Source organism: Jaculus jaculus, chromosome 12 (genome assembly GCF_020740685.1).
Source record: "Jaculus jaculus isolate mJacJac1 chromosome 12, mJacJac1.mat.Y.cur, whole genome shotgun sequence".
Taxonomy (NCBI): domain Eukaryota; kingdom Metazoa; phylum Chordata; class Mammalia; order Rodentia; family Dipodidae; genus Jaculus; species Jaculus jaculus.
Window position 1 is genome coordinate 25,292,906 of NC_059113.1, and position 16,310 is coordinate 25,309,215.

The window sequence follows — 16,310 nt, forward strand, 5'->3', positions numbered from 1 at the left end:
CCCGGGCTCCGCGCCGTGGGCCGCAGCCTGAGGACCGTCGCCTGTTCCACGAAGCCGCTGCCAGTTATGCAGGAGGAAGAGCCGGACTGCTTCTTCGGGGGAGCACAGGCCTTTTGAAGGAGGGCACAGTGCGCATGTCACGACCCGCCCTCCCTCGTGCCCGTGGGACCCCCCCCCCCCCCGGGGTCCTTTCACTTGCCCAAACCCCTGCCAATCACTTGGCAGACTGCCTGCAATCCTCAGGACCTCAGGCTTGGTGGCTTTTGCCTTTAATCACTGCCCTCAGGAGGCTAAAGTATGAGCATTGCTGTGAGTTCGAGGCCACCCTGAGACAATACAGTGCATTCCAGATCAGCCTGGACCAGAGTGAGACGCTACCTCGAAAAAACAAAAACAAACAACAACAACAAAAACAACTATTTTGGATCCCTTGTCAGTCAGTGCACAGACTGCCATTCTTGGGGGCTGCTACTAGAACATGATTATGTTGATAGTGTCATGACTTTTTCATTTCTCGTGTTTGTTTTTGTGTTGATTCTCTACATATGATGGTGCAGTCAGCTATTCCAAACGTCACACGCTCATTTTTGTAGGGAAAGAGTTTCTCCCACAGATGGCTGTGACGGTGCTGGCTGGGTGGAGGGTGTTCGAGCTCTGGGGAGGGTGACCTTCAATAGTCTCCGTGTTGTCCTGTCTGCTCCGTTCACTGCTGGAAATGACGTGAGTGGCCAGGCAGCCATAGCCGTGGGCACCTGCAGTGGAAGTGCGGTTAGTGCCTTTGCTGGTGAAGGCCGCTGCAGCCTTCCTGATCTCCGGTGTTTATGGGGGACCGTTCCATGGAGGGGGTGTCCTCCCAGCAGTGGCTCCAGGTCACGTTCTTGCTCAGGTGACAGCAGTACTCCTCATCTGGTGCGTCTTACCTGGGAGGCCCCCGTGGGTTTGGCATCTGGAACGCATGGAATAGCGGCAGCAGGAGCCATAGAGCAAGCACGAGTGTCCCGTGTCTGCAGAAATCGGGAGCGCGAGTGCGCGCAGTGTGGCCGTTGCTGTGGAGTACAGGGTTTGTGCGGGGACGGAGGGGGCACGATCTAAGTCTTAGGGCAGCACCCCACTGGCTCTTTTGGGAGGGGTGGGCACAATTTCTCTCTCTTCTGGGCCTTGGAGCAGCCATGCAGCTATGGTGGACCCCACCCTCTAGCTTATGGCAGCAGTTCTCTGTTCCTAGCCACCTCTTGGTATGTTAGCTGCTCCCATTTCCCCGGCAAGCCTTTCTCTGCAGTTATCTTTCCTTTTAAAAAAATCTACTATTAGCCAGGTGTGGTGGCACACGCCTTTAATCCCAGCACTTGGGAGGCAGAGGTAGGAGGATCACCGTGAGTTCGAGACCACCCTGAGACTACATAGTGAATTCCAGGTCAGCCTGGGCTAGAGTGAGACCCTACCTCGAAAAACCAAAAAAAAAAAAAAAAAAAAAAAAAAAAAATCTACTATGTTACTGAAAGATCTACATTTAAAATTTCATTTTCCTAAGGTATTTTCATTCACAGGTAGCTATGTAAATGTCTGCTTTGAGAGGGGAAGGATGGTATCTCCTACCCTTCCACAGTTAACATCTCCTCTTTGCAAAATTTGACATGGTGGCGAATAAAATACACTAAAAGTACATTTACATAGCATTTTTTTTTTTCATGACAGGGTTTCACTCTGGCCCAGGCTGACCTGAAATTCACTATGTAGTCTCAGGGTGGCCTCAAACTCATAGCAATTCTCCTACCTCTGCCTCCTGAGTGCTGGGATTAAAGGTGTGCGCCACCTCGCCTGGATAAATAGCATTTACTTAATAGTCATATATATTCATTGTACAAGTCAATGGGGCTTGCTGTGGTGTTTCCACATATGCATACATTGTACATTTTCCATCTGCTCTAAACATATCACTTTCAATACTCTTTCAGTGACTAAGAGGAGGCCTCCCTCATAACACACACCAAAGAAAACTCTACCGATGAGATTGTATTTACAAAAGCAACCAGAAGTGGTATCTAATTTGCACAAAATGCTGGTGTATGCATGGGTAACACACCCTTTGACTATGGGAGGTGGAATACCCTCCCACCCCCAACAAAGCTGTCTGTTTACAATCCCTGGAGCCTGTGATCATGTCACCTATACGGCAGTGAGCAGTTGGGATTGTAGGCAGAATTCAGGCTACTAAGAACTTTACTTAACATCTGTATTACCTTGGTTTATCCTGCTGGACCCAATTAATCGTAAGAGTCCTAAAAGAGGAATGATTGAGACAGAAGACAAGCTTAAAGCGATGGTCGTGAAAGGGCTCAGCTCATGATTGTTGGCTTTTGAAATGGGAAAAGGGAACCAGGATTCAAATTCCAGAATTGCTGGGATAAGATGGAAGAAGGAATTATGGAACTTCCAGAATGGAGCTCAGCCCCACTGATGCATTGATGTGGGCCAATGAAATCCATACCAAATTTCTAACCCACATAAATGAACAGTGATAAATCTGTGATGACGGAAGCCACTAAGTTTATGATGACCTGTTGTTACAGCAGCCATAAGAAATCAAGCAATGGCTTATAAGATGGGAGAAAATGGTGAATGACAAGCTCAGTCAAACTTGGATAATGCAGGAATTCCATGGCTCTCAGCCATGAATAGAAGGACAGGACCATAGCACTGAGGTGCAGAAACAAGCGTTTAATCTGAGTACTAACCTGTGAAGGATTCAGGTTTCTGGTGAGGTTTTACTGATTGGGGGAAGTATGATTTCGTGTCTTGCCCCTTTGTCAGAAAGGGAGAGCTGCTAGTTTGATCAGAAGGAAGCAGTGCATTTTCTAGGAGGGAGAAGGGAGGAACCATGGCAGAGTGAAGGGCCCACGGGAAGGTAATGGATAAAAGCAATGGATGTGATAACAATCTCTCACCCACCCACGTTGTGTATCATCAGAAACTCATCTACATCAGGTAGAAGGATAGAATGTACTGAAGCTAAACAGCAACCAAGGAAAATTTATAACACAATTTAAACAATTAGATCTGGTTTTACTTGGTTTATTGATGGATGAATAAGTATCTGTGATTTTAAAAATCACACAGAGGAGAAAATAAGAGAAAGAGAGTGGAAGGGAAAAGCAGAGAGAGAGGAGGGTAAAAAGACAAGAGGAAAGAGTAAATAAGAGGTCCACAGAAACAAAAGGATTCAGTTCTTCCTGGGTGTAGTACTCTTGATTCTTGGCTGGTTTCCCATGGGCAGGCAGCAATTTTGCATATTTAAACATCTCCCAGCATAGACTTCTGTTTCTATGCAATACTTTTGACAGGAACCATTTGGGTGTGCACAGATCTCCTGCAAGTTACCCCTGGCTGCACAGAGAAGAGAATTGATGATACCCAGTAATTGGTATGGATAAAGTTTTGCTGAGTACATGGGGGCTAAGAGTATAGTGTCTGGAGATAATTTTCTGTGTATGCTACTACTTGATTTCTTGCATTCATCCTTAGGAATCTAACATTACACAGTGATGGCTCAGCTGTCAAAGCTTCCTGCTTATAAAGCCTGACAGGTTCTATTCCCAGTCCCAACATAAAGCCACATGTACAAAGTGGCACATGAATCTAGAGTTTATTTGTAGCAGGAGGAGGGCCTGTGCTCTCTCTCTTTCTCTTTCTCATTTGAATAAATAAATATTGGGTAAAAAATCATCCCTAGCCACTGATGCCACTGACCTGCACAGACAGTGAGCCTATGATGACCTTCTCATCCATGCTGGGGATCTTGCCATCCAGCTCTCTGTTGCAGTGCACAGGAATCATGTGATCCAGGTCTCCATTCTGCAGCTTCTCTGTCACGCCCTCCTCCTGGTCCTTCTTGGAAGGCAGCGTCTCAGAAGTGAAATGGTTTTGTCCGTGATGGTGCTGAAAGGGCAACAGGAAGCACAGTCGGTGTCACTCACCAGGGACACCGGCCAAGCTAACTCAGAGTGAGCCCTCAGCACCCTGGGGAGATCGTCCTCTGACACCTAAGGAAACTGAGCAGCCCACACACAGGGACGTCCAGTGCCAAGCATGAAGACAAAAGCTTCATATTAGACATCAAAGTACTCTTGGCATTTTACTCAATTCTGTGAGGTGGCCACTGATCTAAGTACTAAGAAATTCACAATGTCCACTCCATCCAACTCAGCTGCTGCTCAGGTAAAGACTACATGATGGTCAGAGAGGGCATCATTCTGTAACTATACCAGTGATCTGTTACTGGATGTCTTACTTCATATGTGATGATGTATTTTTATCAAGGCCCTTTCCTACCTTTTAAGGATAGAAATATATGATCAGGAAATAATCTAGATCAAAATACAGGGAAGAATTACCACTGCTATTGGTAAAGGGCTCACCGGCTACATCTATTTCTGGTCTGGCCTCTTCCCCAGCTAATATCCTCAGAAGGTGATAATGTTGGTAGAAATATGGTTTCCAGGACTGTTAACATATTTTGGCTGTACTTACAGCTATTATATGTTTATCAAGGTAATATATGTCTGGTTTCCATGTTCCAGATAGGGTTTACACTGTCACCATTCAAATAAACTTGAATATTAGACAGAATCACATTGAATTTTGTGCCATTCTTTCTAACCAGATGTGCCATATTGCCATATTTGTCTTCAAGACCAGTGAAACTGTCTTTCTGAGTGCTTAATAACCATATGTAGAAGTCATAGCTATTTGGAGATTCCAGAACAAAAAAGGACAACAATTTGTGTCCTGTTCCCAGGTCAGAAAGGCCACAGGAGACAATGAGACATTTCTAGCATGTTCTAAAACTCTGGTAAGCAACCTGGTCTTCTTGATCAGGGAAGGCATGGAGACTCAGATTGGACTGCAAGTCAGTGTACAATCCTCAAAAGGAGAGTCAAAATGGAGTAATGCTACCAAAGGAAGACACATGGCCTTGGTTTATCCTATCAGATACCACAATGCTAAGTCATAGAGCTCCTCCCAAGTCCCTGAGAGTTAGTCCTACAGAGCCACTACTGACCTTCATAAAGGCAATATATAAAGTTACTTTTTGGCTGTCTACGCAGTCTCAAACACCCACAAAAGAGTATAGCCAAAAGCATTACAATGTAAACAAAGATTCGGGATAATAGGCTTCCTTGTTAAATACAGATATCCTTGCTAAATACAGATATCCACTTCTCTTAGACACATGCTTAAGGCTGATGACGCTAAGCTCTTACATTGACTATGCCTCCTTCCAACAGGACAAGATCTTCTTTTACTATCTTGGTGATATCATAACGCTTTCCTTAACTGTTTATCTTTTATGAATGCTACCCTAGGTTCAAAGGAATGGACCAAAATAAAAGACCCACATACACATGGTCATGAGACATCAGACTAGTTCACCACAAATAACCTCTCTTCCTTGGGCCTTTAGATAAAATTCCCTCCTGAAGAGGTTTAACAGCCATGCCCTATGACACAGTTCTTCTTGAAGAAGGTAAAGACTAGCCATCATCCCATTTTCCTTACCACAGTTAGTTTCTTCTTAGGAGAGGAGAATGAAGGACAAAGATAGGTTTTGATAGGCAGTCAGTCAAGAACAAAGGCCTAAGGATGCCACTTGGCTTACTCTGGCAGAACTAAAACTCACATTCCCACCTGATCCAGTCTTGTCCTAGATGGCAGCAGGCAACAGTCCCTAGCAGAGACTTCATTCTGGCTTCTTCCTCAGCTCAGCACACCTAGTTGGGCTGGTATCTCCTGCATTAGCCCCTTGAGTCCATAAACCAACCAGGTCTCCCGTTACACACCTACATGTGATAGCAAGACTCACCATAATTGCATGCCTGATCTTATAAATGAGCCAAGCCAATGGGTAACCCCTTTCTTCTTCCTGTGATTTCACCCAAACACCAGTGTGTATGTAAGTCTGTCTTTCTTCTTTAGGCCTTGGTCTTTTCCTGCTTGCCTTCTACATGTGTGCTGCTTTCTCACTGTGTTTTCTGTATGCTTTTTCTTTGATCTCTGAGTCCTTCACTAGTTTTTAATCCTTTCTGGTCTTCCCCCCCACCCCCAGGTTTGGTCTTTCTGGTCTTTTACCGGAAGGGAATCTTTTGGTTCTCATGCTTTGCATTCTATGTGGGGATGCGCACCTCCCACAGAGCCCGTTTACCCAGACATTTCCATGATGGAGATGCTCTCTGTCTTTCTTCTCTCTTCCCAGCTTGGGTCTTTCAGCTTGCCTCCTCTATGAATCTTACTTCCCCCTAAAACAAGCCTCATAATTTCCCCTAAATAAACTTAATAATTCATAAGTCATAAACTCTTCTCAGAGTCATTTTTCTCAATCCTTTGTTAAATGACAAAGAACCCAAAAGTTGGGATTCACAGGACCCTCTGAGCCCCCAAATCCTGTACCAATGTCCTCATTATATCTGGTTTCTCATACATGGTAAAGAAAACCATGTTATACCACTACTTACTTGTGAATTTGTCATTAGGCTTTGCAGGCAAGAGCCTTAACCACTGAGCCATCTTTCCATCCCCTCACTAAAATTCTTAATCTGTGTTTTTATCAGTAAAGAACATCAAATATGTCATCTCCTGAGCCTTAACTGCTACTTTGAAGCCACTGTCACCAGATAATACAAGTGATCATCCATGAGAAAAAAAATAAAACTGCCACATGCTTTAGAGACCAGAAGATCTATTATCAAAGCTTAATAAACATTCATCACCTATCAAGTCAAGGTACAGATCTTCAAAAATCACCTCCTCCAAATACCATGGCCTACCATTTATCAGAAGGATGATCAGAATTAGAAATGAGAAAGGAAACAGAAACAACAAACTGCTCACAATTGCTCAAGAAAATCTAACACTAAGACTTGCAAAATAAACTGAACAAACCACAATGTCTCTCATAGATCATCTGAGCTTAAGCCTTTTTAAATTTATTTTTATTTTTATTTTTTAGTATCAGCTCACTGAGACACTAATGTTCCAATAAACAAACTAAATCTAACAAGAAGTCCATGTACCATATTCTCTCGGGGACTCACATGTCCTGAAAGCAAAGTCATCTACTGCTTCAACAACTCAGGGAAGTATAGTTTTAACCACTCCACGTCCAGACTACTAACTTCCAACCAAAGTAACACCACTCTATGCCTAGCTATAGGTCTGGAACCCCTTCATATCTCTTTTCTACCCCCTCCTTTTGAATGTGTGCAGATCTTCTAATGCATGAATGTTCCTTCCTGCAGCAAACTATGTGAATGAAGCTTATTTTTGATCAAAGATGTGTTCCTGGTAGTCGACAGTGGTGGGCTGGTTTTAGTATTTCCAAGGCTGGCAACTAATGGCTAAGAAAAATAGGAAGACTTTCTGCTAAATACCGTAACATGTTATAATATTACTGATTCGAAAATAAAAATAAAGCCAATGTGGTGGTACACACCTTTAATCCCAGCACTTGGGAGGCAGAGGTAGGAGGATCCCTGTGAGTTTGAGGCCACCCTGAGACTCCATAGTGAATTACAGGTCAGCCTGCACTAGAGTAAGACCCTACCTTGAAAAACCAAAATAAATAAATAAATAAATAAATAAATAAATAAATAAATAAATAAATAAAATAGTGCTGAAATGAAAGCTCAGTTAGTAAGGTGCTTACCTTGCCGACACAAGAACTGAGTTTGAACCTCAGAACCAACATTAGAAAAAAAAAAAAAAAAAAAAACAAAGTCTAGGATGGTGGGGCATGGTTGTAATCCCAGCCCTGGGGAGGCAGAGACAGGGGGACTGATCCCTGGGGCCCACTGTCCAATACTAGCCTACTTGGTGAATTTCAGGTCAGTGAGAACCTGTATGAAAAAAAGTGGATGGTACCTAAGAAATGACACTCAAGATTATCCTCTGGTACACACACACACACACACACAATTTTAAAAATATTTTAGAGGGACTAGGAAGATAGCTAAAGCCTCTTGCTTGCAATGCCTGTCAACTCAAGTTGAAATCTCAAGCCACCCACATAAGCCAGATGCAAAAAGTGGCATGAGTGCTGGCATTTATTTGTGGAGGCAATAGACCCTGGTGTGCCCATACACACTCATGCATGCAAAAAAATATTTTGGAAATGTATATAATTCTGTAGTAAGTGAGTCAATCAATAGTAGTATTACCTATATTCAATCTGTCTGGAATTCTCTCATGAGTAAAGGGACTGCTCAATATCAGCAGTCAGGAAATCATTGTTTTAACAAGACTAGAAAATTACCCAGTGGTTAGGGTGGCAATTATTTCACATCTTTTAAAAGATTATTTATTTATTTACTTAGAGAGAGAGAGGGAGTGAGAGAGATAAAGAAAGAAAAGCACATAGAGAAATAATGGGCACACCAGGGCCTCTAGGATAATCTTGAGTGTCATTTCTTAGGTACCATCCACTTTTTTCCATACAGGGTCTCACTGACCTGAAATTTGCCAAGTAGGCTAGTATTGGACAGTGAGCCCCAGGAACCAGAACCAGAACCAGAACGGACACGCGGATGGGCCGGCTGTGCTGCGCCATTGGAACCACTCTGTAACCTTCATTATTAAGCTTGCAGAGTGGCAGTCTGTCTTCCCACTTCTAGAATTTCACAGTACTTGTCATAGTTCCTTAAATGTTATATCACACATGAATATTCCTTCAGTTGTGAGAACATATATGAGATTGGCAAACCATAAACTGTAGAAAGAATCCAGTGTATCTCTTAAATGAAATAATAACTGGAAGATTAATAGATGAATATGTTAAGAACACTAATAGACTTAATAGTAGTAATATAACCACCTACCAAAAGAGTTAGTATATGTGTGAATGATGAATACTTACACAATACTTATACAGTTGTACATATAGACATGTATCTTTATATACGTACATACATATGTATTAGTTAACATTTTTAAAAGGTCAATTCATTTTAAAAGGTTTAGGCTCAAGTAAGGGTTCCATCCCTGTATTTTGGACGAGAATTCCTTTCTGGCCTTAAGAAAATAATATAGCATTTAGGGACAAATATCCAAATATGTATTGTTCCCTTGCTAGTGTTTGGCACACTCTCCTGCTGCTGTGTCCACGTGATGTTGGCCAGGAGGTGACGTTTACCCTGTGGTCATGCCATCATTTTCCCTTGCCATCATGGAGCTTCCCCTCAAGTTTGTAATCCAAAATAATCCCTTTCCTCCCATAAACTGCTCTTGTTTGGGTGTTCTGCCAGTAATGTGGAGCTAGAACCAACAATTTGTTTTATTTTATTTGTTCATTTTTTATTTATTTAGTTGAGAGTGACAGAGAGAAAAAGAGAGAGAGAGAGAGAGAGAGAGAGAGACAGAGAGAGAGAGAAAGAGAGAATGGGCGCGCCAGGGCCTCCACTCACTGTCAACAGCATGCACCACCTTGTGCATCTGGCTAACGTGGGTCCTGGGGAATCGAGCCTTGAACTGCTTCACAGGCAAGCACTTAACCACTAAGCCATTTCTCCAGCCCTAGCACCAACAATTTAAATAGAGCAATAATTCTTATTTTGTATTCATTTTTATCTTTATGGTGAGAATATCTAAATATATATTTTCATTTATGTTTATAATTCATGATTTTTAAGTTGTATTACAAGTAGGCAAAATATTTTAAGTCTTATTAAATTGAGCATACTACAATAAATTATCTTAGATTGGACAATGTATACACACCTAAATTTATTACTCACTGTTCTATGGTCTGGGAGTTTATGTTTACCATGATAACTGAATATCTGTTGACAACTATCTCTTGACTTCATATTTTCCCTTATGTCTGGGTCCTCAGAAAACAGTAGAAGCGTAAAAATACTCTATAATTTAAATAAGGTGAAAAATTGTTCTAATCTCAAATACACACCTTAGCCCAACCTCATATTACCATCTCCTTAGGATTTCTGTTTTAACAGGAAAATTTGGGAAAGACACTTATTTCACAAAATTCTGCCTCTACAAGCTACAGTCCATGCTAGTAAACTCAAAGGTCTATGTACAATTACATACAATGAGCAAGATCCCTTTTTAACTTCCTCACAATTTAGTACACACATCTGACATCATGACATATTAAAATATTGTACTTGTATTGCATATTAAGTTAATTTCTATGACAACAACATTTTTCATTATTGAGTCTACCATAAATATATACTTTCACATATCTACTCTTACTATATTCTAAACTGTGTTATAAATTTTTATGGGTAGATACAACATTTTGGTAAGTTTTTGAATTGTAGCATTCATTTTATTTGATAGAAAAAATCTTAAATTTTTTTGTATGTATTTATTTGAGAGAGAGAGAGAGCAAAAGAGGTAGAAAGAGACAAAGAGAGAATGGGCACACCAGAGCCTCTCACCAGTGCAAATGAACTAGAGATGAATGTGCCACCTTGTGCATCTGGCTTTACATGTGTACTGGGGAATCATACTTGGGTACTTTGGCTTGGCAGGCAAGGGCCTTAACTGCTAAGCCATTTCTCTAGCCCATTTTTCTTCACATGCAACATGACTATCATTTAATAAAGGGGATAATTTGAGTCATAACCTGCAATTTACAAACCACTAATGTCTGTGTATCATTAATCCATTATGGTAATTTGTATATTGTGTGAACATGTCATCTAAACAATCACAATGAAATTATTACCTTCCAGTGCAACAATATTCATTCTATTATTTTTTATTAGGAACCACAACAAAAAACTTAAGTATTGGGCTGGAGAGTTGGCTTAGCACTTAAGCGCCTGTCTATGAGCTAAGGACCCCAGTTTGAGGGTAGAATCCCCAATACCCATGTAAGTAAGATGCACAAGATGACAATGCATCTGGAGTTTGTTTTCAGTGGCTGCAGGCCCTAGTGCACCTGTTTTCTCTCTCACTCGCAAATATATAAATAAATGAAAATATTTTAAAAACTTAAGTATTCATTCTTTGCCCATTTTAGACATCATAATTCTTCATCCTATCCCAAATACTTCAATTTCAAATAATATAAATATATTTTTATATGTGTTCAGAAGCTGCACTGATCTCACCCCTGTCCTGCCCACATGTGCCACCATTAATGTGACACCTGAGTTCCTAACACGTGACAACCCATATCCATGTAGGTACCACATAGCACTCTGAAAGTTGTCTGGAGTCCAGAGATCCATCTCCATGCACCCAAATAGTTACATGGGTAAAATTAGGACTGTGCACTTAGGGATTGAAGATGAGGTCCATTTGGCACTGACTTCACTCCTGGCCTGTCCAGTTCTGCCAACCTAATGAGAGACCTTAAAGTGGGGCACACTACCCACACCAGACCCTTAGGGAGACTAGAAGTCACTCAGTGACTTCCCAGAATCCTGGTGACCACATGCCTCTGTGTCCATTAAGTCATGCCACCATTAGAGCCCTAGCCTGTGCATGCCCAGATGAGGAATTTTTGGATATCAGGCACATTAGGTGATGTCCACACTCTCATGCTACCTGATAGTGTGTTCCCTGCATAAAGAAGATGAGAAAAGGCCCTCCCTGTCCTGGTCGCACAGGACAGGACACCCAGCCACACTCTGTAGAGAGAATAGGCTGCTCACCTTCTTATGTTCCCAATCCAGACCTGAATATGGAAGGAAAGCCAAGGCCCACTGGGATCAAGTTTGACCTGGATATTTACATAAGCCCCAATAAAGCCAATGTTGCTGACTTCTCTGCAATACAAAGGGATTGTCTAAAAGGTGGGCAAATACCAATTCAGAACAAGTAACACAAGAAGGTAAGACAAGGTATCTCCACCAAAAATGCTGTGGTGGTTTGATTCAGGTGTCCCCCATAAACTTGGGTGTTCTGAGTGCTAGGTTCCCAGCTGATGGAGATTTGGGAATTTACAGGTCCTGGAAGCAGTGTACTGTTGGGGCTGGGCTTGTGGGTATTATAGCCAGTTTCCCTTTGCCAGTGTCTGGCACACTCTCCTGTTCCTGTTGTCCACCTTATGTTGGCCAGAGGGTAATGCCCACCCTCTACTTATGCCACTAGTTTCCCCTGACATCGTGGAGCTTCTCCTCGAGTCTGTAAGCCAAAATAAACCTTTTTTTTTTTTTTCCTACAAGCTGCTCTTGGTTGGCAATGTGAACCCGACTGCAACAGTACAGTTGGTACCGAGGAGTGGGATTGCTGCTAGACACCTGACTGTGTGTGGCTTTGGCCTTTTGGAGCTAATTTCCAAGAGGAGTGTGGAAGGACTTGAACTGTTGGCCTGAGAGAATCCTTACAGTGCGATAAATACAGCTTGATGGACTATTCTGGTCAGAGTGGAAAGACCTGGGTACAGTAAGAACTATGGACTGTGAGGTTTGGCTTATAAGGGTGAGAGAGAACTTTGCTTGGACTGGGATTGAAGCAGTTTGTGTGAGAGGCTTGCTGTTATGTCCGTGTCCTGAGAACTAGTGCAGGTTGCAGTGCAGAGAAATGGGCTGATGTATGCAGAGGGATACAGCTGAAATTGCTGCCCATTCAGCTACAATTGTATGAGAGATTACAACCAGTGAGATTGGGCCAGCTTACCTGCACTGGGACAACAGAAAGAAAGCAGTCTTTTGAAGAGGCCTCAATGCTGAAGGATTGTCCTGTTTTTCAAAGTCTGCTTTATTGCCCCCTTGATTCACAAGTTGTCACCTTACCTAGTATTATGGAGTATAAAAAATGCAGGAAAGAGAGAGTCATTGAATTTTCTACATGGTCTTATGTTTTGGAAATGGCCATGGGCAGTGTGAAGTAGTATTGCCTGTATGGAGACCCAGTGGAGCTGTGAGGATGAACCGTGGGTTCCTGTGTAGACCCAATAAGAGATCCTGGGACCATGAGATGGCTGCTAAGGAAAGCTGCCAGTCCCAGATGTAGTTTTCCAGGACTGTGGGTAGCCTAGATGGAAGGGTGAAGTTAGATCTCCAGAGGCTTGTTGCTGGTTGGAATTATCAGACTTGGAGATTTGTCACTGACTGGAGTTGTTGGACTTGGAGCTATAGAGTCTGATGTTTGATCTGATTGTTTTAAACTTGTATTGGTCAAATATTTCTTTGCTATGCCCAATGCCATCTTTTGCAGTGTAAGTGTTTATTCTGTGCCATATGGGTTTTTCTTTGGATTTTTTGGTAGTATGGCTCCATTAAAGACCTTGGATTATGAGGATGTTTGAACATCACTGGGATTGATAAAACTATGGGGACTTTTAAAGTTGGAATGAATGCATTGCATTTTATATCATGTATGGTTATCAGTTTATGGGGGCCAGGAGCAGAATGTGGTGGTTTGATTCACATGTCCACCATAAACTTAGGTGTTCTGAATGCTAGGTTCCCAGCTGATGGAGATTTAGGAATTAATGCCTCCTGGAGGCAGTGTATTGTTGCAGGTGGGCTTGTGGGTATTATAGCCAGTTCTGCATTCCCAGTGTTTGGCACACTCTCCTGTTCCTGTTGTCCACCTTATGTTGGCCAGGGGTGATGTCCACCCTCCGCACCAATGAAGATTCCAGGATATCAAAGGATTCTCACATCCCATTTCCCACATAGTATCCAGCACAGTGTATCTGAAGAGCCGAATGATGTAACTAGCTGAGTGTACCCACCATGCACCATAGAGGGAACCAGCTTCATACTTAATGTAGGTGAGATAGAAAGTCATCCCAAAGGAGATGTCTGTCTTTAGTAGTGAGATGGGTTTCTTGAAGACAGCAGATCCTGTCCAATATTCTGATCCACCCTGTTAGCTTATGGCCCTTGATGGGAGAATTAAGGCCATTAATATTTAGGGTAATAACTATGAAGTTTGATTTAATCCCTGCCAGGAAGTATTCTTATCCTTTGAAATACCTTCGATCCAAAAGACCATTCAAAAAGAAACACCTAATATTTTCCTAGATTTGAGCCTGGATAGAATATAAACTGGAGAATGAAAAAGAATGTGGTCTTCAAGCCAGGCATGGTGGAGCACTTATTTAATCTCAGCACTCAGGAGGCAGAGGTAGGAGGATCATCATCATGAATTCAATGCTACCCTGAGACTACAGAGTGAATTCCAGGTCAGCCTGAGCTAGAGGTAGACCCTACCTCAGAAAAAAAAAACAAAAAAACAAACAAACAAAAAACCCAAAATGTGGTCTCGAGAGAGAGAGAGAGAGAGAGAGAGAGATTTTTTCTTATTTTTATTTTTTACTTGTTTATTTATTGTAACACCATATTGATATCCTCCACCCATACAAATAATATAATGTGCTCATAATCCCCTTAAAACACTCTAGTTTCTCCTTCTCCCAAATCCCCCTACATTGAGTCCAAAGAAGTTATAATTTCAACATAATTTCACAAGTGTACTTGTTTTGTTAAAAGAAAGGCAAATGATCTAGTGTGCCTAATGTGCAGGCATTCTTTGCTCTGATATGCAATGCAGACTTATGCAGATAATGCTATGTCACCTCTTCACAGTTGGCTGCAATGAAACCATGTGTGCTGACCTCTAGCTGGGAGTATAATATTGAAGTCCCAAATACCACACAAAGCCATTGAGACTTTCATTCAGGTTAACATATAGAAACTTTTGAGTCTGTAAATTTTCTAATGCTTTCTCTTTACTTTAAATCATATTAAAATTCCATTTGGTATTTAAACTTATTGACAGTTTTATTATGAGAGGGTCAAGTGAACTCCTGTCTCAGACCCAAGCAGATTTAACATAGGTGTCCTCCAAAACACTTCTCTTGAGTTCCCTGGGCTGTGACAAGGCAAAGGACAACAGCAAACAATGCAAGGGTTAAAACCTTAACAATACAAAGGAACATAGACTTATTGTTTTTTTCAAGGTAGGGTTTCTCTCTAGCCTAGAATGACTACAACTCACTCTGTACTCTCAGCCTGGCCTTAAACTCACAGGAAACCTCAACTTCAGCCTAAGTGATGGTATTAAAGGTATGTCCCACCACGACTTGCTTATAAATATATATTACAGTGATATTAAGTTATTAAAATGGGATTATACTGTATTTAAAATAATTCATCTCTGTTCTTTTAGTCTTAAGAAGAAACATTAAGAGTAAAGGCAACTGCCAAAGACCTAAAGAAAAAGTAGGGAGTACTTTTGAACTTTTTGAACAGGACTCCAATAGCATAGGAGATAGGCCCAAGAATCAACAAATGGGACTACACAGAATTTAAAAATTTTTCTCCCCCCACCGGAAAAGAAACTATAAGCAGACAGAATGGGAACCTATACTTCAGACTGGGTGCTAGTAACTAGAGCTTACAAACAACTGGAAATATAAAATACTCAGCCAATTACCAGTTGGTCTTATAGACAGAACAGATAGTGCACAAATGAAGATACATAAATGGCCAACAAGTACTTAAGAAAATATCCACCTTTCCTAGTTTCTGGGGAAATTCAAGTCAAAACTATTCTGTGGTACCATTGTACCCCAGTCATCTTATCCCATCAAGAAAACAGACAACAAATGTTGATGAAGCAAAGAGGAAATTTCATTCACTGTTGGGATTGTAAACTAGCCATTGCCTACGCACTTGGATAATCACCAGACCTAAATTGTGAATCCCTATTGCTGTAGACACCCCAGCTGCAGTCACAGAACCTAGAGAGATGAGAGTGGAATAGATGGAGGATGGCTTGCCGATGGCTACATCTCTAAATACTCCAGAGTGCTGTGTGAGCTTCCAGGGAATAAAGGTCTCCAACAGGGTGAATCAGCAGTAAAATTTGAAAGTTACAGAATCAACCAGGAAGGCAAGGACACACTGGTGCAATAGTGGCACACAGGCTATGTGGGTCATCAACTGTTTTCTGACTGGATATGAGGTCTGCTCAGAGGGAGGAAATTCAAACTTGGTAAGAAGACCCAAGCCAGAAGCCTATGGTTTAGAAAGTCATAGACCCCTAGAAGGAAGCTTCCACTGTGCTTTGGGTGTATTGAGAAGTGTTACCACTAAAAGTCTTTATGTGTCTGTTTATTTGCATTGATCCCTGATGTTATCATTCTTGGTTAGAGAATCTTCATTTCACATTTCCTAAGACTCCCAAGATCCATCAGTACAATAAGAAAAACTAAAAAGCCGGGCGTGGTGGCATATGCCTTTAATCCCAGCACTCGGGAGGCAGAGGTAGGAGGATCACCGTGAGTTTGAGGCCACCCTGAGACTCCATAGTGAATTCCAAGTCAGCCTGAG